The 22,491-nt window shown below is 32.3% G+C and overlaps 1 long non-coding RNA gene and 1 pseudogene across 1 annotated transcript in view; one reads left to right on the forward strand and one right to left on the reverse strand.

Annotated features, from left to right (window-relative positions):
* Window positions 1-22,491, reverse strand: part of LOC141498360 (uncharacterized) — a 795,212-nt gene that overhangs the window by 399,083 nt on the left and 373,638 nt on the right. The window lies entirely within an intron of this gene.
* Window positions 15,500-21,096, forward strand: LOC141499601 (GTP-binding nuclear protein Ran-like; annotated as a pseudogene).

Consider the following 22,491-nt stretch of genomic DNA (forward strand, 5'->3'; position numbering starts at 1 on the left):
CATGGGCATGTTAAAAATACATTCTTCTTTTGAAAAAATTGTTTTTATTTTTTAGGTTTTTGCAAGGAAAATGGGGTTAAGTGGCTTGCCCAAGGCCACATGGCTAGGTAATTATTAAGTGTCTGAGACCGGATTTGAACCCAGGTACTCCTGACTCCAGGGCCGCTTTATCCACTGTGCTGCCTAGCTGCCCCCAAAACATTGTTACCTTGATGAATTATCGTTGGAGAATCATTTTTGGCCTTATGAAGTTATTTTATCTATATTTATTAAATAGTCTGAACATTAGATCCTTATCATAGATAAGTATCACATGCTCTCATTTAATTTAAACATACTCCATCTACACCAGCAAAATTAACATGTTTACTACTTTTTAATATTCCAGTAATTCTCCCTATGAATGCAATTTCTCACTAACAAAATTCTAAACCAGTTATTTGCTTTTTACTAATCCAACTACTCCTAAAATCCTCTGTCAAAGCTACAAATAGCATATCTTTATTATGCTTGACTATCTTTTATTATTTGTATTATATATACTTCATGATCATGCCTTTACTAATTATTTGATATCATGAGTAAGGATCTTATTCTCAGATGTTTTTACTAACAAAGTTGATACAGTTTTCTCTTCTAGGAAACTCTATCTTTCTCTGATCTTTATAAAATAACACTATTGGGCAGCTAGGTGGCTTATTAGATAGAATACGGGCCCTGGAATCAGGAGGACCTAAATTCAAATGTGACCTCAGACACTTAATAAGTACCTAGATGTAGGACCTTGGGCAAGTCACTTAACCCCATTACCTTACAAAAAACAAACAAAAATAAAAATAAAATGACACTATCTTAGCTCTTCTACCTTTTCTGATTACTCCTTTATATCTTTTTCTAATAACAGTTTCTTATCGCTATAACACTAGCATTCTCTAAGATTCTGTATTCATTAATCTTTTCTATTCAGTACCTCTTTTATTCACTCAGATAATTTAATGAATAGCTCTATGTGAAAACTCTCAACTATAATCTCTTTCACAGTCCCCTAACATTTCCAAGTAATGGTGCAAAATTTCCAACTTTTTAATGTCCAAGATGTAAAAGTAAAGGAAGTAACTCAGCTAAACTTTCTGGAATGGGTAAGGTTTAAAAAAAGTTCAGAATGAGAAAAATTTCCAGCCCAAGACAACTTAGAACTACATGAGATATCTATTATATGGGGTTGGCATTGAGAAACAAAAAGGACACCAGTCCAAGAATATGACTAGGATAGGGGCAACAGTGATTTGGAGAACTCTCATCTCTGCCCACCTAGATGAACATCCAATTTCAATACTGAGCTCAAAGTCAAGAAATAGGATAAGGAAAATGAGCAAACAACAACAACAACGACAACAACAAAAACCATTCTGACCCTAAAAAGCTACTATAATGTCAGGGAGGATCAAGATACAAACTCAGAAGGAAAAAAAAAGTGAAAACAGTTACAAAGATAACCAATAAAGATGCAAATTGTACATAAGCTGAACAAGAATACCTGGAAGACCTAAGAAAAGAAATGACTGGTAAAAGAAAATGGGGGGGGGATGGGTGATGCAAAGAAAAGATATGAAGAGGCAAATGTAACAACTTGTTCAAACAGATACAAAAATAGTGAAGAAAATGACTCATTAAAAAGAGACTTTGCCAAATGACAAAAGTCATAAAAATTCACTCAGGGATGTACTTAAAGAAGGGTGAGGGTGAGAAAGAATGGGGGAAATATTTCACATAAAAAAGGCAAACAATGAAGTTTTTTTTATCTTGAAGGGAGGAAAGGTAAGCAGTTGGGCAAAAAATGAATGTTATTCTCATCTAAATTGGTTCAAAGAGGGAATAATACACATACATATGCACCCAATTAAATTAATTTTAAATTAAATTTAATTTAATTTAATACAATTTACAAAAGACATTTAAATTACCCAATAAGGAAGGAAGGAGGGGAAAGGGAAAAGAGAAAGAGGTGAGGTGTTAAAAGGGAGGGTTGAGGAGGGGAGGAGACAGTGGTTAGAAACAAAATACACTTTTGAGGGAAGGGTAAAAAGATAAAGATAAATAGAAAACTGGATTGAGAGAAATACACAGTTAGTAATTTTAACTGTGAATGTGAATGGGATAAATTCACTCATAAAATGAAAGTGAATAGCAGAATAGATAAGAAAGCAGAATCCAACAATATGTCATGAACAAGTACCTTACTTGAAAAAAAAAGGGACACACATAGTTAAAAGAGGAGCTTGAGCAGAATCTATTATATTTCAGCAGAGGTTTAAAAAACAGACAGGTGGTAATTATGACATTAGAGAAAGAAAAAGAAAAAAATGATTAAAAGAGATAAACAAGGAAGCTATATTTTGTTAATAGTTACCATAGAAAAGGGGTAGCTAGGCGGCACAGCGAATAAAGCACCAGCCCTGGAGTCAGGAGTACCTGGGTTCAAATCCAGTCTCAGACACATAATAATTACCTAGCTGTGTGGCCTTAGGCAAGCCACTTAACCCCATTTGCCTTGCAAAAACCAAAAAAAAAAAATTAACATAGAAAAAAGAAATGAAGTTGTGTTTCTTTCCTCCATTGAAGCATAAAATATATCCTTCTCCCCCACCTCTTTTTCTTCCTTATTAAGTTCCTATTCTCCCATGGTTAAGAGAGACATATATTTAAAGTCCATAGTTTGAAGATCAAAGGCTACAGTCCTAACCATTTTCTTTGACAGGAAACATAGGAATTCCTCACTATGCAGTTTCAAACAGAAACATCTAATTCTCATCTGTCAGCACTACAGAGTTAGTCATTCTCTAAAACAGTAGTTTTTTTGTCTTTTCCATTTGACATGGACAAGCTGAGTCAGTATGTATTTTGTGTTACTGGAGGGGGAACCTGAGGATAGGAGAAAGAAAACTGCTAGGCAATACCAGAAAAGGTGAACAGATCAAAGATGATGTACAGTGTTCTATCTGGCATCTTTTGTCAAGATGAATAATTCATGGACAGTGAAGAACACAAGCATCTGCTGCCAAGCATCTGGCCAGATTCAGTACTCCATATCAATCTCAAATTTTGCAAAGGATTTTTTGATACAAGTAAAGTTATTAAATGTTCAAAGTCACATATATTGTTAAGTTATAATCTACAATATTCTGCCAAGATTACATAAGGGCTGATGACCCCCCCATCTTGTCTTAATTTTTGATAGTTTGCATTTCCCACATTGAAGGTTTTATCATTCTGATTGTAAATCTTTAAATACATTTTTGTGCAAAGATTAATTCAATTATTCATTTCTTCATTTGTTTGATATAAATTAGAACAGGCTACTCTAGAGCTGTAAAAGCAGTGAGAGTGACACTGAAATGTTCATATACATCAATTTATTCAGAGAAGTAACTTTAGGCTAGTAGCTTTTTTTTCCTTCATTCATAATGGTCCATGGAAGAAAGTTCCTTATCAATTCTGAAAAACAGATCTGAAGTTAAGAAGAGAAAATCCTATAAACCTATCTTTTTCCTATCACTTGGCTATAAAGTATGGGATGGACAAGGAACAAATAATTTGAACAATCTACAATGAGTACCAGAAAATCTCAAGAAAATATGAATTAAATAAGCCTGATAAGAGCCTATATGTTACTTGGCAATTTAGAATCACTTCATTTGCTATTATTCATACTGGTCTCATACTTTTCTGATATATGTCTGTATATATATATATATATATATATATATATATATATATATATATATGTGAGGAAGGAGAATAACTTTATAATGAAACAATTTGGAAAAAAGGAAAATAGTTCATCATCTGAATATTTCTTCTAAATAAGCTAATGTAATGACTAATCTTTGCACATTTCCATCGAGAAAAAATTTCTTTATCTTACCAAATGTTTTATCTTATTTTTTAATATGTTATATTTATTTGGAATTTTCCATTAATAATATTTTGTTAGCATTATTCATAATTTCCATAGTATAGAATTGCAATTCTGTATGTATGTACAAAAAATAGACAAGAACACATATATTTCATGTCCTAAGAATTTAGCTCACTGTTGTTATTTCTTTTCAGGAATACTGAGACTCATATCCACAGAGTCGAAAATTCAAAATTAATCAATGCATGCCTCTCTTTAAGTCTAACCCAGGAATTACCTAAGGTAATTGAATGTATTAGAATTAATCTTTTATTGCTCATATATAAAGATAATGGCAATGAGGCATTTTAAATGGCATGTATATGGAATTTTGCCAATGTTTATGACAGAATCACTTTTTTCCATCCATCCATTTTTGCTTAAGTCCTCCTGGAAATTAAAGCAAATGGTTTTGAGATAACGTGGAACATGAAAGACTTTAGGTGACATGTCTAATGAATGTCAACCCTTTCTTTAAGCTGCTAGATACTTAAACTGTGATTTACGACTAGCCTGAAATAGGGAAGATTAGTACCTCTGGTTTTTAGAGCTTGCTGAGTCCTTTTCAGGACTGTTTTCCACCTTTGGTTTCCAGCTTTCCGAAAACTCTCACCTCTGACTAAAAGAAGCTGTGACCATACCCTAGTAAGCCATCTCAGCAGACAAATTAAATCAGGTTCAGGCTAACATGCCCCAGATTTGACAGGGAGTTACCATTGTGAAGATTTTCCCTGGTGATATGGGTTGATCAGAACATTTTGGTTCTATGGACATGAATGTGACTGAAACAGGTATTAGGGAAAACTTACACTTAGGTATCAACAATGCCAAGTTCACGCATTGAATTCTTGATCATCAGCAGTTGTCTTGACTTTTCACCTGTCACTGGATTTTGATTGCTCAGGCAGAGACGAAGCCTGATGACTTTGCACCACTCTGTCTCACTTAAATCCAATTCACTTGCAAGTAAAGACACCATTCACAATGCCACTTGTGCTCTTCAAAACCAAAGTAATATATATATATATATATATATATATATATATATATATATTTATATCTACAGACATACATATATAAGTATATATATGTATATATATTGATACACACAGACAAACACATATATATGCATATATACACACATATGTATGTAAACTAATAATCATTCTTCAATAAATAAAGGACTGGAAGATATAAACAACTAGTTCTCCAGAAAACTGAAAATATTCATAATCACATGAAATAATCTTCCAAATAACTAAGAAGTACAATGAAAATCAAAAGAAACTAAGTTTCACCTCAAACTGTATAAATTACAAATATGATAAAAATGGTAATTGTTAATGAGGGAGAGGCTGCAGAATGATAGGAGCATTACTGCATTTAGGATGAACTGAGATGGCATTACCATATTGGAAAACAGTTTATAATTGTGCAAATGAAGTGACTAAAATTTCTAAGCCCATTGAACTAAAGATTCAATTACTAGTCCTATAGTCAAAGAAAGTATTAATAAGAAAAATTCCTCAAAATTAAAATATTTATAGGAGAAATTCATTTAAAAAATGAAAACACAGTCGATACCTATCAATTGTGGTATATGAATGCAATTGAGTAGTACTATGCTGTACGATGAAGAGTGAAATAAGAAAAACAAAGAAGACAATATACACAAATGTTTTACAGTGTAAAATGAAAGAGCAACCACATAGCAAAAAAAAATAAAAATGAATATTACAAAGTTTTCAAGATCAAGCATCATAGGAATTAAGAGATCTCTAGCAAACTGGTGGAAATGGGAAGGCTACTCATGGGTCTAATATATTCTCCATGTTTTGAGATCTTTTCATTGTATTGATCAATTGTACAGTTTTTTTTTCCTCTGAGGAAAATAAATAATTTTATTATACAGAATGGCTCTGAAAGTAAGAGGAAAAAGAATATTGGAGATTACTATGATAATGTAAGAAGCAGAAAATATTGTTTATTCTCAGTGTTTATTAAAGAAACTTTATTGGATCATATAGTCAAAAATCACAAAGAAAGGAGAACCATGTGTGCCTTTTAATTTGTGTCAATGAATGATTCCAGGGCTAATGTGGCACCAATAAATGCATGAAATGTTCCTTTTTCTCTAATCTTTTTTTGCCTAAATTCTCCTCTTTAGTAGACTGCTTATATTATATTCAATGCCTATGCAAAGGGTATAGTTGGAAAGAGCTTTGCCTAAGAGAGATTCTGGTCTTCTGGTTTCTAACTTTGAGAGAGAAGATAGATAGTTTCAATTTTCTTCCTGGAAAATTTTCTGAATGGACAAAAAGACTCTGGGAAGAAGTCAGCATGTAGAAAGGTTTCTATATTTTTCATGTCCCAACCTCCAGTTCTTTAAATTGGTCCCCTTTCTTGGTTGATATTCCAGTTGCATCACTCTTTCCTTTTGTATATTGACTGGTATGTTTTTGTCTATATATAATCTCAGACTTCTGTTTAGGATTCCAATTGCTGGATAAATAATTTTGCTATATATGGTCTTTGTGTAATTAGCATTTGATGGGATACACTACATTTAGAAACACTAATTTTCTGAACTTCTTCATTTTCTTAAGTAAATGGTTATAACTCTCCTTTGAATCTTTAAAATATAGCAGCATAAAATTTTTATCATGAAAGGCTCTTAATGAGACACTGTCAGCCATCAATCAAAAATCATTTAAAGGTACCTAAAATGTTTCTAACAGTCTAGTATGTGTTCTGGGGGGCTACAACAGAGTATATAAGACTTGATCTCTGTTCATGAAATTTATAGTCAAGTTAAGGATATAAGATTAATATACAAGAAAACAATAAATGATTTGATATTAAGTCATATGTGTTACAAATACTAAGGGGAAGAGGATTCTCAGGGGAAAGAGCTTTCATTGTATGTTTAATTAGCTAGAAGAGTTTTATATGCTTGTTAAAACTTTAAAGGCTTATAAGGATTTGCCTTAGTGAAAGAAGAGGAACAGAAATATGGGTCTGAAGGTAACAGTATATGTAAAGATACAAATATAAGAATGTGAAAGACCGTGGGGGGCGGCTGGGTGGTGCAGTGGATGGAACACCGGCTCTGGAGTCAGGAGTGCCTGAGTTCAAATCCGGCCTCAGACACTTAATAATTACCTAGCTGTGTGCCCTTGGGCAAGCCACTTAACCCCATTGCCTTGCAAAAATTAAAAAAAAAAAAGACTGGGGTAGAAAATAGTAAGGTTTTATTAGAGAAGTTTTATACTACAATTACTTGAGATTCAAAGCAGTCCTATATCTAGGAAGTAAGAGCTTTAGAGGTTGAATTTCTTATATGGGATTTATTCGATATATAAACTTTTGTCAGAATGTGAGCAGACTGTCCTGTGGGGTGTTGGGTGTCCTTGAATGCAAAAAAGAACAAAATGACATCATGATATTGGGGTCAATGTATAATATGTTTTACTGTGGTTGATCAAACCAATATGAGCTCAGATGGCTCTAAACATAGATCAGGCATAAAGAATCTACATGACCATTTGAGAGGGAGTTATTCTAAATTTATGCATCTCACATTTCTCTCTATAGGAGTTATTTATTGTGAGTTGAAGAACAAAAGAGCTATGGTTCCAAGTGAGACTTGTCATAGTACTATGCATGATGATTGGGAGTTAATAAACAATGGAAACAGAGAAATGAACTTTAGTTTCTGAAGTAGTAGCAGTAGTAGTAGTAACAACAACAATAATAATAACTAGTATTTATACATTACTTTAAGGTTTGTGAATCATTGTTACATAATATCTCATTTGGGTCTTTCATTCACCTGACTGAGATAGGTGCTATTATTTTTTTCATTTGAAACAAAAGAAACAACTTTTGATAGGTTAAGTTACATGTCCAAAGTCAAACAGTAAGTAAGTACCTGAGAATGGATTTCAACTCATTAATATGAAAATATGTTAATCATGACTTTATATCAGATTACTTGGTGTCATAGGGAGGAGGAAATTAAGGAAAGACAGAAAAATATGGAACATAAAAGCTTACAAAAAGATGAATGCTGAAAACTATCTTTGCAAATAATTGGAAAAAATTAATACAATAACACTCAACTCATTCTATTTCTAGATCTGCTACTGTTTTGTACTAATCTATGTGGCTTTTTTAGGAAAAGAAAACATTTCCTAGTAACACCTGGGATAGAGAGAATGAAGAAGAATCAGAGAAGATACTAATGTTTTATTCTAGAAGAATTAAAATATATTGAGATTATTTAAAAAGAAGCACTTATGCTGGGAAGAGAATATTTTGGGCAAAGATAATAATGATATACCCTGCCTTAGCTATATTTTCCATCAGTGCAGAGTCACTTGATTCAAAGAATAATTAAGGCACCATACTTGGTCTGACAAAACCAAGATTAATCTTGAATTTTTAAACATCTAAAGATTTATCCTGGCATCATAAATGTAACAAAATTATTTGAAGCACGTAATGACATATATACACACGTTTGTTTTCATATGTGTGTACACATATGCATATACACAAACATGTATGCATGTAAATGTATATATTCAGTGTTCAAAATATATAATTTTTGTATATATATGAATTTGATGAGAAGTCATTAAAACACCTTTAAACATTGTCTGTATGAGGAAAGAATTTGTGATCTTAGATAAAGAAATGAGTATATATTGAATTATGGTCCTGAATGAATTGTTTATGAATTTGATAAACTGTGACTGACTGACAGTAAAATCAGATTTTGCTATCCACTGGATTTGACAATTAGTAAAATTAAATTTGTGATATACAGTAGCAACATGAAAGTAAAAAAAATAATATAAATTAATGGATCATATACATCTTAAAATAAAACTTCAATTAGGAAACATCTTTCCTATCTTCTTTTCCTTACTTCCCCTAAATTATCATCACTATGGCCAAGAAAACCTAAATCATTACAATGATATTCGTCATGGTTGAGATATTTGTCTAAGAGCTCTCCTATATGACGAGAAACTAGTTATACAAAACATTAATCTCCAGCTGGCCTTAAACATTTGACATTGCATTAACAATGATGACAACTTTAGAAAAAACAACCTCATTTTAGACTACCGACAATTTTTAAGGTCCTTTTCATTGAGTCAACTCAGGTTGGGAAAAAAAAGTAACTAAGAATAGTTAATTTTATTTTAATATTAAATCCTTGTCTATTTTAAAGTAATTTTCAAGCATTCCTTGGTCAATTGCTTTTCGACCTATGCCCTATACTTCTACATTATAACTGTTCTAATTTATATAATGATAGAGTATTTTAAGTAAATGGCATAGATATATAATGATGCATTTGACAAACTCTGCATTGTTTCATCTCTTATTATATAAAAATATAATGATAAAGAAAAATAATATATATTTGTATTTTATTCACTTAAAATCATTTAATCTTGCTAGACTTACAATATGTACTTGAGGCAAAGAATAAAAGAATAGTATTTGTCACATATTTTAGAAAAATAGTTAATAAATTATTTATTTAAAACTTTTAAATTGCTATTAAAACTTCAATAAAAGTGAAAACTAGTAACACTTTTATAGAGTGCTAACTGTTTGTACATCATGTATCTAGTAAGGTATGATAGGAAATTGTTTGAAATATAAATATATATTGAAAATATGTATGTAAATGATAGGAATATATACAAATATTAGTTTTAAAACTTTTTCTTGATCATCTAGAAAGTATTTTCTTAATAATAACTCTTTCAATAGCCTGTGGGCTTTCTGAAGCAAGAGATATCCATTCTGTCTTCCTTAGTATCTACCATTCTTAGCACAGTGCTTGGCACATTGTAGGAACTTAATGCAATTTGCTTTAATTTATAAGCCTTTATGTTCTACATATTGAGAGAAATGTCCATAGAACATGGAAGATTAGGGACAATCATGACTATATACCAGTTTCTTTTTTTTTTTTTTTTTGTTAGGTTTTTTGCAAAGTAAATGGGGTTAAGTGTCTTGCCCAAGGTTACACAGCTAGGTAATTATTAAGTGTCTTAGGTCAAATTTGAACTCAGGTACTCCTGACTCCAGGGTTGGTGCTCTATCCACTGCACCACCTAGCCACCCCTATATACCAGTTTTTTAAAGAAATAATCTATTTGTTATTGGACTGCACAATAGCCACCAAATGAGTTTGGCATGGCAATTAAAAACATCTTAATCTACATTCAATAACAGCATAGTGTCCAGGACTAAAGAGAAGATAAGTATGCTATAGTCTGCCATGCTCAGATTACAGTTGGTGTCTTGTAGCACTCAAGTAAGAGAGACAGTCATTTTATAAAGATAATGATAAAATTTGTTCATACTGAAATTGTAGGGGGAACAGAGGTAAGGAGGAATGGTTGTTATATGAGCTAATTGCTTTATATTTGTTCACTATCTTCCCTGTGATATGACTAATTAATTTTCATGTTGTTAATCATGGAATAAGCTATAAATCACTATTTTTCACCAATATTGTTCCTAAACTATGAGAGGACTGCTTAGTTAGGCCTAGTTCATGACTATGTAGTTGGTAATTCTAACTCAACTCACATTGTGGTTGAAGTAAGGGAAGGGTAATGCAATTAATGAGGATAGAGTGATCAAATGACCAGATAAGACAAAGTGACACCTAGGCAAAGGTCCTTTCCAAAGATATATGGAATAAATCCTTCAAGTTGACCAGGCAAGATAGACCATGGTAGCCAATATAGGAGAAAAGGGGAAGAAAATTACTTTTAAGAAAATTCAAGGTCTAGTTCATTCATATTTTAAATAATACTATGGCACAAATAAACATAGATGATTTAAAATATTATTTAGAATAAATTACTGACATTCACTTATTCACAAACTAAAAGAAAAGTAATTCCTGAGACTGATTAGACTCCTCTAATTTGGAGATCCTTTTTTCCTTATTTGAGCATCCTCATAGCCCTCATTTATTGATCCTTTAGGTTCACTTTTTTCCCCAGAATGTCCAAAAACAGGTTACATTCAAAAACTACCTCAATTGGAATATCCAGCCATCTTTCCCCACAAATTTTTAGAACCTTATGTAGTTCATGTTTTAGGAGGTCTCTGTCCTTAACGCAAAACCTCAAGAAGAGTTTTTATAAGTGGCTAGTAGTGGATAAAAACAAATTGCTATTAGGTTTCTGGAGGTACAAGTCTTCCAAGGAGGCCCCTTAGCATACGTTTTGAAGAAAAAATTTTGGAACCCTCTTTGCTATTGAACAGATGCCAAATAAAATTGACATATTCAAAATCACATTTACCTCTCCAATAGGGTCCTGACAAGTTCTCTTGATGGGCTGAGTTATAGATGATATGAATAGTGTATAGAGACGTCTTGGGGGGAAAATGGGTCAGATAAAATTTCCTTCTGCATGAATACTTCAGAGGTAGCCATTGGTCTGACCAAGTCATCTCAGTTTTGGAGAGAACAAGACTAGATTATCAAAACCTCTCCTATTTAGGTTAAAGACAGATTAAAATATTTTGTTCTTATTTCTCAATGTATACAGTTTTTGGGGTTAATTCAATAGCCATTTGCAATGATATCCCCTCTAATGAACTAAAAGATGAAATTGAAGTGTTTTTAGAACCAAAGATTTATAGAGTGGGTCTATTATCAATATAGATATAGGGATCATGGTGTCATATTGTGCTATATAGAGGATCATATGATTTTCTTGACTAGGAATAAAGCATCTACTAGTAGGTATCTTATATCAAATACCCAGGTTTATCTCTTGGCTCTCATTTTGATCCCACCTAGGATATTGACCCACTTTATATAATAGACCCATTTATCCTGTTTTGGGGCAAGCAGTTTTTCATTGCCAATTAAAAACTTGCATCCTAACTCCCTACTTTAAGAGTTCAGTTTCCTAACTTCAAGTAGTCATATTCATAATGAATGAATGAATGGACTATAACAAGGAGAGGGCTCCTGTATCTAGATCCTAGAATCATCTACCCAGTATGGAAAGGCTGCTTTTGGACATAGTTCTTATTCATTCCCCCATGCTGAGCCTTTTTTCCATGGCAAAGAATTACCTATAGGCAAATATTCTTGACCTTTAAGAGGTCTCCATTCACACTGAGGAAATAACTAAGGCCCTCTTTTCTCTTTAACAATTAAGTCAACTCATTCTCAGAGGTGGCAGGGTGGTAAGTGGCAGGTGGAGTGGTATTGCTGGTATTGCTGAAATGTTTCTAACTTTTAAAACAAAGTTCAAGAGCAAGAAATAGAAAGAGAAATTCCATTTAAAGTAACTGCAGACAACATAAAGTACTTGAGAATATACCTGCCAAGGTAAAGGGAGAATCTATATGAATATAATTACAAAAACACTTTTTGCATAAATAAAATTAAATCTAAATATTTGGACAAATATTGCTTATGTGTGGGTCAATGAGCACTAATATAATAAGAAATGGTAATTCTATCTAAATTAAATTACTTATTTACTTCCATCAATCTACCAAATCAAACTACCAAAAAACTATTGTACAGAATAGAAAAAAATAATAATAATAATTCATGTGAGGTAACAAAAGGTCAAGAATATCAAAGGAATTAAGGAGAAAAAAATGCAAAGGAGGGTGACCTAGCTGTGACAGATATAAAACTATATTATAAAGCAGTAGCCCTCAAAATTGCCTGATACTGGCTAAGAAACAGTAATATGTAGTGGATAAAAAATGGGAATAATAGTAAATGACTGTAATGATACTGTTTCATAAACCCAAAGACTCTAGTTAATTTGGAATAATAACTCAGTATATGACAAAAAATTCTGGGAATATTGGAAACTGGTATGACAAAAACAAAGCACAAACCAACATCTCACAACCTGTAACAAAATAAGATCAAAATCAATATAAGAGTTAGACATAAAGGGTGATATCATAAGCCCACTAGAAAAACAAGAAATAGTCTATATTTCAGATCTATAGAACTTGGAGGAATTTATGACCAAACAAGAGATAGTGAATATTATAAATTGCAAAATGGATAATTTTGACTGTATTAAATTAAAAAGGTTTTGCACAAAGCCAATGCTATCAAAATTAGAAAGAATGCAACAAGCTGGGAAACAATTTTCGCAGTTAATGTTTCTGTAAAAGGATTCATTTCTAAAATATACAAAGAACAGAGGGACATTCATAAGAATACTTGTCATTCTACAATTCATATATGGTCAAAGAATATGAACAGGCAGTTTGAAATTAAAGTTATCTATATACTCATATAAAAATGTTTCAAATCATTATTGTTTAGAGAAATTCCAATTGAAACTATTCTGAAGTACCACATCATATAAGAGATTGGCTAAAATAACAAAAATTGAAAAATGCTCAATGTTGGAAAGGATGTGAGAAAACTGGACAGGAAAGCATTATTGTTGGAGCTGTGAACTGACCCAACAATTGTGGACAGCAATTTGTAACTATGTAACAATTACCGACTTAAAACAATTTATAACCAAGCGCAATAAAACTGTGCACACCCTTTGATACAGTATTATCTCTAAGAGGTCTAAGTCCCAAAGAAATCATACAAAAGAATAAAAATCCCACATGTATAAAAATATTTATAGCAGTCCTTTTTGTTGTGGCAAAGAATTGGAAATTCTGAAGATGCCCATCAATTGTGGAATGACTGAACAAATGCTATATGCTATATATGCTATATATACCATTTATACTATATATAAATGCTATGAAGATACTATTGTTCTGCAAGAAATCACAAGTGGTTGAACTTTAGAAAAGGTCAGAAAGGGGCAGCTAGGTGGTGCAGTGGATAAAGCACTGGTCCTGGAGTCAGGAGTACCTGGGTTCAAATCCGGTCTCAGCCACTTAATTCCCTAGCTGTGGGGCCTTAGGCAAGCCACTTAACCCCATTGCCTTGAAAAATCTAAAAAAAGAAAAAAAGAAAAGGTTGGAAAGACTTGCATGAACTGATTTTGTGTGAAGTGAGCAGAATCAGAACTTTGAACAAATTAACATTATGAGATGAACAACTATGATGAATGCAGTTCCTCTCTGCAGTTCAGTGATCAAAGACAAACGAGAGAGATCTCTTACAGAAAATGTCATCTAAAACCATCTTCATCTGAATGCAGAGTAAAGTATAATATAATCATTAAAAAATTCTTTTATGTTTTTCCTTTCTCATGTTTTTCTCCTTATTTCTAATTCCTCTTTCACAATATGGCTAATATGGAAATATGGTAAATAAGTTTGTACATGTTTCATGTACACCTATATCATATTGTTTCCTGGCATGGGAGAGGGGAGGGATAAGAGAATAGTAGAAAAAAATGTTTAACTCAAAAGCTTTCAAAAGAATAAATATTGAAAACTACCATGGCATGTAATTGAAAAAAGGAATAAAAACAACAAAACATGATGAGTGTTGAGGGGAGTATAAAGGCATAGCTATATAAAGATGGTTTTTACATATTTCCCTGGAAGAAAAGTGATACCTTAACTAACTTGGTTATAATCCTGCATTACTAAGTGAGGTCAAGAAGAATCCTAATCTAAATCCTTCAATTAAAAAGGACACTGAACTCCATCTGCAGATACCTCTACATCAGCATAAATTTGGCATTATCCATTTAATAGAAATCCCAGGAATGAATATCTCCTTAATTATGGGCTAAGAAAAACTGAGGAAATTTTAGTATAGAGTAAATCATGGCTTCCAAATTGGTACTTGGGTAGACTGGATGTAAAAGGATGATCTCTTAGCAACCTTACTACAAATGAACTTGACTCATGGTGAAGATCATGGCAGAGATGTCATATCTATGCTATGGTCATGATGTTCCTGATTCTGTGCTTAATCACTGTCTACCTTCCAGGAGGAGAAGTAGTGTAAATTGCAAAGTTTTAGTATCACCTATCACATAAACCCAGATAACAAAGGTCTTGAACTCGGTACTTCTGAAGTGGGAAGGTAAAGATATTTGTCTTTATCTTCTCCAAAATTTGACTTCTCTCTCAAGGAACATTAAACATTTCATTTTGCTATCTTTATCCTAGGCTCTTCAAATCTCCAATATTAGATCTGTCCAGTAATAACATTAAAGTAATTTAAATAGTGAAAAAGGTGATTTTCCTGGCAGCCAGATGGCACAGTGGATAGAACACTAACCTTGGAGTCAGAAGGATGGGAATTTGAATCCAGCCTCAGACACTTGACACTTACTAGCTGTGTGGCCTTAGGTAAGTCATTTAACCCTGACTGCCTCACATCCAGGGCCATCTCCAATACTCCTGATTCATTTCTGACCACTGGACCCAGATGGCTCTGGAGGAAAAGATAAGGCTGGTGACATCATACAGCACCCCCTCACCCAACTCCAATTCATGCACTTGTCATGACATCATTTCTTTGAGTCAAGATCTTCTTTGAGAATGAAGGACAAACATTGAAAACATCAAACATCAAGGGGTAAGGTAACAGGATTGCTATATGGTAGCTTCCCTTTTCCAACTCCCACATTATTTCTTATCTCCTCAAGACAACTTAGAATAGGTTCTCTAAAGCTCAAAAACAATTATAATTGATGTAAATTTCTGGTGGCTTCATGTCTTACTGATGGGACTGTCTCTTCTTCTAAAGGCATGAAAGATCAGAGACAAGGTCCTTTAGACTTGGTGAAGATTCCAATTTTGATTGCATCATCACAATCTGCTCTGGAGATTAGACAAATTTCTATTTGGAGATGAATGAGGGTCATATTGATGTGTGCTAAATCTGCATCTTTGTCATTCATTCTCTAATAGATAAGCAAACTTCTTTTTGGAAACTGCTGAATGATTCAAAATTGTAAAATTTCATTATTGAAATAGAAGTATTAGAAAATGCAAATATCCTCTGTTTCTCTTTTATACCTTCACAGCATCTTACAATTTGGATTAGAGGGCTAGAAAAGTGTATTGACATGGTATAAATATAAATCTTGTATGCAACTGTGGAAGCTGATCATAAATAATGTACAGTTTATTGTAAATTGAAGTGACTTGGTGACATTTTAATCAATTAATTTAGTAAAAATATCATAAAATCAGATTTTAATAATATGGATTATACATATATATTATATTTATTATATATATTATATATATATTATAAAATATTTATTGAATACTAACAAACAATAGCACTATCATTTTATATTCAACAAATTCTTCATGTGTAAGTAGCTTGCTTTTAAGGAAAACAATTTGCTTTTCTGTCCAAGAGAATCTTTAAATCCTAAAAAGTATAATACAGTTGGAAAATATTCACCTTCATTAGTAAAACTAAATTGTTCAGCATTAACTTTGTGGGCAGAAATAAATTTGAACCTAGAAAAGTATGTTTAGCTGACCTCTCTTAAAGTCAATATCATTGATATTTATGATATCTTTGGAGTGGGTACTGTTTTGTTTTTGCCATGCATTACATTGCATTCTCAGATGCTGAAAAGAGTTAAAGTATTTCCTTAAGCATAAGTCACTAGCTGTGAGTGAAGGAAAAGAGAGCTCAATTTGTTGTTTAATCATGCATTTGGACTCACTAAATAAACCCATTTCTGGGCATAATTAATTCTCATGTAGTTTGGACACTGTTCTGTGTGAAGCTCTCTTTGTCTTTTCCTAAAAATACTTTTGCTAATAGACAGATTAGATCTTTTAAATCATTTTGAAAAGTCTTTTACTCACTGAATGTAATTGAAGAATGACATGGGAGGAAATGTTTTCCATATAATTAAAGGTTTTCTGTTTGCTGTAAAATTAATCTTAGGGGATAATAGTACAAATGTTATTTAGCTGTATTATATTTTAGAGTTAAGAAGTGAATTCAACCTTTTCATGCATTACATTAGTAACTCAGTATATTAACACTGGCAAATGAAAATGTACTCTAAAACTAATAATATCAATAAATGACAGTTATATAGTGCTTAAAGTAATGCACAACACTTTATCTGTATTGCCTAATTAGCTCCCTAATTGTTTGTTTTTTGTTTAAATAAAAGGTATGTGTATACATAGTCAATGTTTTTATGTCAGTGCTTGACAAAGTAATTAAGAATTAATATCTTTTTATTATTTTGTATTATAATGGATCTATGTGTTTCTTAGTAGAGATAGTGAGATGTAGGTGATAACATATTATCAGAGACTAGAGGGGCAACATCTATAATTTTTATCTTCTAGAGTTGCCTTTCATGAATGTCTCCTATTGCTTCTCATATGGGTCATGCCTCTTAAAACCACATAAATGTTTTATAACTTCATTTTTTAAAAGGAAACAGAATCTTAATACTGAATTTTATAAAGTAATGGTCACAACTATATCATAGCAAATGGTAAATTAGACTTGGTGAATGGTGAATTAGACTTGAAGATACTTTTTTCCTTCTCACTAGAAATACTCTACTCTGTCAATTGGACTCAATGGTTCAAGTCAATATAGATCCAGGTAAAATAAATCTTATGACTTCCTTCAAATATCTGAACCTCCTTCTTAAATCTTTCCTTCTCCGAGCAAAATAGCTATACATGGGCAACCAATCCACATTTTTGTATTTTGTGAGATTCTATGCACTCTTAAAAATTCTCCAAGAGAGATTCATCCGAAGTAGCAGAATCTTTTCTGTGGAGTTCTTCATATTTTCTTTGTGTTCCAGTGAGGTAAAGTGAATTTTTCTTATAGATTCATAATCCAATCACCTCCTTTTCTGAGAATGAATACCTCTTATGGCATCATATTCTTTACATCATTTCTAATATACAATTGTTCATAATAAAAACTCAACATACATACTATTTATGGAAAGCATTAATGTCTTGAAGTATTTGGTAATTTATGACTTATAAATTATAGCTCTACATGGAGAATTTTGATGTTTAAAAAGATGTGCCACTGTGTCAAGAAGAGCTTATCAACTTCATATCAATCAATTATTTGGCTATCATTTATTATGTACTATCTGCTAAAAATATACTGTTTAGTTTTTTTTTTTAACTTAGCTCAATACAATTTATTTTTAGGTTTTTCAAGGCAATGTGGTTAAGCTACTTGTCCAAGGTTACACGGCTAGGTAATTATTAAGTGTCTGAGGCCAGATTTGAATGCCTGACTCCAGGGTTGGTGGACTGTACCATAGCTCAATACAATTTTAACTCTACCTTGCAGGTGAAAAGGCAGCTAGGGCATATTTCATCAAGATGGATGTAGGGATGTGTAAATTTCAAACTACTCCCACAGATGAAATCAGCTATTATTCACAACTTGTCATTTTAGAGAATTTCTGAGATACTTAAAAAAATTACGACACCCATGGTCAAAATTGATAGATGTCAAAGATTGGAGTTAAATCCATGTTTTCTTTAAGTTTTCTTTAAGTCTATTTTTAAGACTTCATTTGTTTTCTCAAGCTTATAGTCATTTCCTCTAACTTCTTTCAAAAAGATGACCTTTTATGTTCTGTCTTGCCATCTGTAACAAAATCTATTTGTAGCTACCCAATTTTATCCAAGGTGACTAATGCAAAGACTTTAGTAACTTTTATGATCAATACCAATCACTTTGACTGAATCAATGAGGCAATGAGTGATTCATGCCCATCATTAAAATGACCAAACTAATGCAATTGGTTTATTCATTTAAGATATTAGCATGGTCGGAGTGTTTCTACTTTGTTGGACATCATATAATGGTCAATGCTTCATATCCTTACCCAATGGTTTGTTCATCTTCCTGCCAATATTTTCAGGAGATGATCACAAAGCATATAGTTAGTGCAAAATAAAATAAACATGTTTCAAATCAAAACAAGAAATAGTTGCTAAGCAGCTGCAAGGCATTTTACTGAATGGGTCATAATGATGGTAGAGCTCATAATACCTTCTCAAGATTCATTGGAGGGAAAATTCATGAAAAACTAGTGAATAATAAATTATTGTAGTGATTCAAAAATTAAAATACCAGGGATTTTACAAGGTATTACATGCCAAGCTGGTAGTAAAGTTATAAAAGCCTATGAGTTTAAAGGAGGAAAGAATGAATCATTCTTGCATGGACTGATCCAGAGAATCTTCACAGAAGTAGAAGAATTTAATCTGGGACTGGAAGGATGGGAGGGATTTAACAGTAAGAGATAAGAATGAATGCTCTGAAGACAGAGAGAATTGCTTAAACTGAGACATGGAGGCAGGATATATTTGAATAATAATGAACTTGACTAAAGAAGACATTTCATTCATGGAATTAGTAAGAGTTAATAGTAGGAAAAAGTAGATTATGTGACATTATAGAGACCTTAGAATCCAGTCTAATCCAATAAGAAGAATAGGACCAGTTAGGGGATATAATGAAGAGATCCCTTGTTTTGACTTCAGGAATATCTGAGTTAAAACCTTGTATCATGCTTTCCTTAGATGTATGGAGACAGGCATGTCACAACCTATTTCAGCTTTACTTTCATAATTTACAAAATGAAGACATGAAACTCAGGATTTTTCCAGCTCTAAATCTGTCATTGAGAGATACAAAGCATTACCACCATTTTAACATTAAGTAAAATTGTAAATGCATGAATAAGTAAAAGTGACTTGTTCATTCAAATTTAAGTCTTCTGATTTCAAGTCTAGTGCTAGCTTTAATATTACATACAAGAGTTTAGAAACTCATGTCAAATGATCAATAGTGATGAAAAGAAGGAGTATGGTATCTCAATAAGACTTCTCTGGTGGTGGTAAATATAGTTAACTTGTGGGGTGAGAGATTAGAAAACATTAAAATGGCTGAGGAAATAAATGGTAAAGGTCTGGAAAAACTATTATTAGTAGGAATGGAAGGATAGATTGTATGCAAGATAAACTTTATATTTTTATTTTTAGTTTTTTTTAAGGCAATGGGGTTAAGTGGCTTGCCCAAGGCCACACAGCTAGGTAATTATTAAGTGTCTGAGGCCAAATTGAACTCAGTTACTCCTGACTCTAGGGTCAGTGCTCTATCTACTGTGCCACCTAGCTGCCCCTAAACTTTACATTTTTAAAGAAAATCAAACAAGATTTAAGAACTGATTATCAGGAATGAAAGAATCAAAAAAAAATACTACTAGGTTTAAGTCCTGGTTGATTAGGAGGACTATATTAACATCAGAAGGACCATATTAACATGATCACAGTTGAGGTGATTGTATTTCAGGTCAGGGTTTTTGAATTGTGCTTCTACCATCTTACCATGGTTCATTCAGGTGGAGAGGGAGATGCTTGTGTAATACTAATACAGTGGGTACTCAATGAAAACCACAAGTGTAGTTCAATCCTTTATTAGTTGGTGATGGAAAAAGCACATTTACAAAATGTAACATGAGTTTTGAATTCGAGAAAAAGTATGATGTCACCTTGGATGTTGATATTCATTTTCTTGTGTTCCATACTAACAGAGAACCTATTAAATTCAATTTAGGGAATACTGTGGACCAAGAGGAACTTGGTGGCCTGAAAAACAGTTATTACATCTAAGATTAGTGTGCCATTATAATTTTTGAGGTAACATACAAGAATGCACGTAATGAACAAAAAGATCTGGTATGAGATTGTGAAAATTAGTGTGGTATAAAAATAAAATGAATATTAAGGACTGAAAAGTCAAGGCAAAATCAATTGTCTTTCACATGAAGAAGAATCTCTAATACTATGACATTTCAGTCAAAAATAACTTCACTTTGAGAAGACATTACTTTGGCTTGCTAGAAAATTTACTGGATACTCTAATTTGGAGTTTGTTGTGAAGCTTGCTCTTGTACCTGCAGATGTATCATGAACCCAACACTGGCAGCACAGCATGAGCAGAGCATACAGGTTGGTCAGACAACTCAAGTCCCCGATGAAGATGTTGATCTGTAACAGAACAAAGCTAGAGCCTAGTATCAAGGGTAGAGTTTTAAAGTCCTGTGATGTTAGTGATGCAGCATTATGACATAACTGAGCAGAACATGTGCTTAATCTTTGGGACACTGAAGGAGATGAATGAGCTTTGAAGTGAATGTGGCTATTAAAATATAATTCATATTTTGAATCTGCATATGAGTTTCAAATATAAGACTGTTACAGTCCTGTCATAATATTTGGTGGTGAATCTTGCTTTCATACCATTTCTTTTTCATTTAGAACATAATAAAGTTGTAACTCAAAAATCTTAAAAATAGAAATAAGTAAATAAATTTTGATTTTGACAAATTGATTTTGTGGTAATGGCAGAAGATCTAGGAGAAAATGTCCATCAAGTGGATGAAGATACAGAACTAGTTCTCAGAAAAAATAAGAAACTTGGATATAGGGATTTGGGAATCAATTTTATTGAATTATCTGGTCAAGATGAGTTAAATGGGCCCTCTCAAGTAACTAAACCCTGGTGAATATATATGTATATTTATGTTTGTACTGCTCCTTTACCTCTAATCAGTATCTTTCTTTCACTGAATTATTTCCCTATTTGTTTCATTTGATAATTACGTTTGCTCTTTCTACCCAATATAGATGAATATATTTGAGTATATATATATATATATATATATATAATATTTGTATATTTGTAATGAGTAAATTTATGTATAAATGGAAGTATGTATATGTATATACATGTATAAGCACATAGATAACACACTTACATATAGCCTGGTTGTTCTGAGCTTCAATGGTCATACTATGTCCAGGTATGCATACTAAGTCTAACACCAATTGTATGGGGCCCCATGAGTGAGGAGACACCAAGATGCCTAAGTAGGAGCAAATGAGGTCATGCAGAGAGGAAAAGGTAGTAAAGAAGGATACTGTATTCAAATGGGGAAGGTCTTTTTAAATTATGTCATTTACAAATTCTTGCAATGATTTCCAATATCAAGTATCTATAGTTTCATATAGAACTAAATTATGTATCTCCAAACTTCATTGAGTGTTATTATACCTTCAGTTAATATCAGAAAGACAGAACATAAGTTTTATAAAGTATCTGGAGAATGCAATAAGAGGAAAAATCAATTTTCTTGCTCCTTCATTTTGAGTCATAAATAATGAAAGTCATTTTAGTTAACATTTTTTCTACCTTCATTGCTAATGATTTCAGTGCAAATACCAAGATTCAATTTAAAATTGTATAGCCAATTAATTGCATGTAATCACATTTGCCAGAGTACTGTTACTTCCCTAAATAAGTAGTAAGTTTTCTTTATAGTACTTCATAGCCCTCATGACCTTTTTCTCTTGCTTTGAAGGTACATTTCACAATTTTCTAACCTCTCAATTCAAAATATACAGACAGATATATAGTTTGATAAATTGTTTTCTTCCTTATTAGGTGTGTCTAACTCACTAAAACAAAGCATGTGGTTGTAATCCACCACTAAACTGTGGGATTTTTTTTTTTTATCATGACAATTTAT

The sequence above is a fragment of the Macrotis lagotis genome, chromosome X, assembly GCF_037893015.1.
Source record: "Macrotis lagotis isolate mMagLag1 chromosome X, bilby.v1.9.chrom.fasta, whole genome shotgun sequence".
Lineage (NCBI taxonomy): Eukaryota > Metazoa > Chordata > Mammalia > Peramelemorphia > Peramelidae > Macrotis > Macrotis lagotis.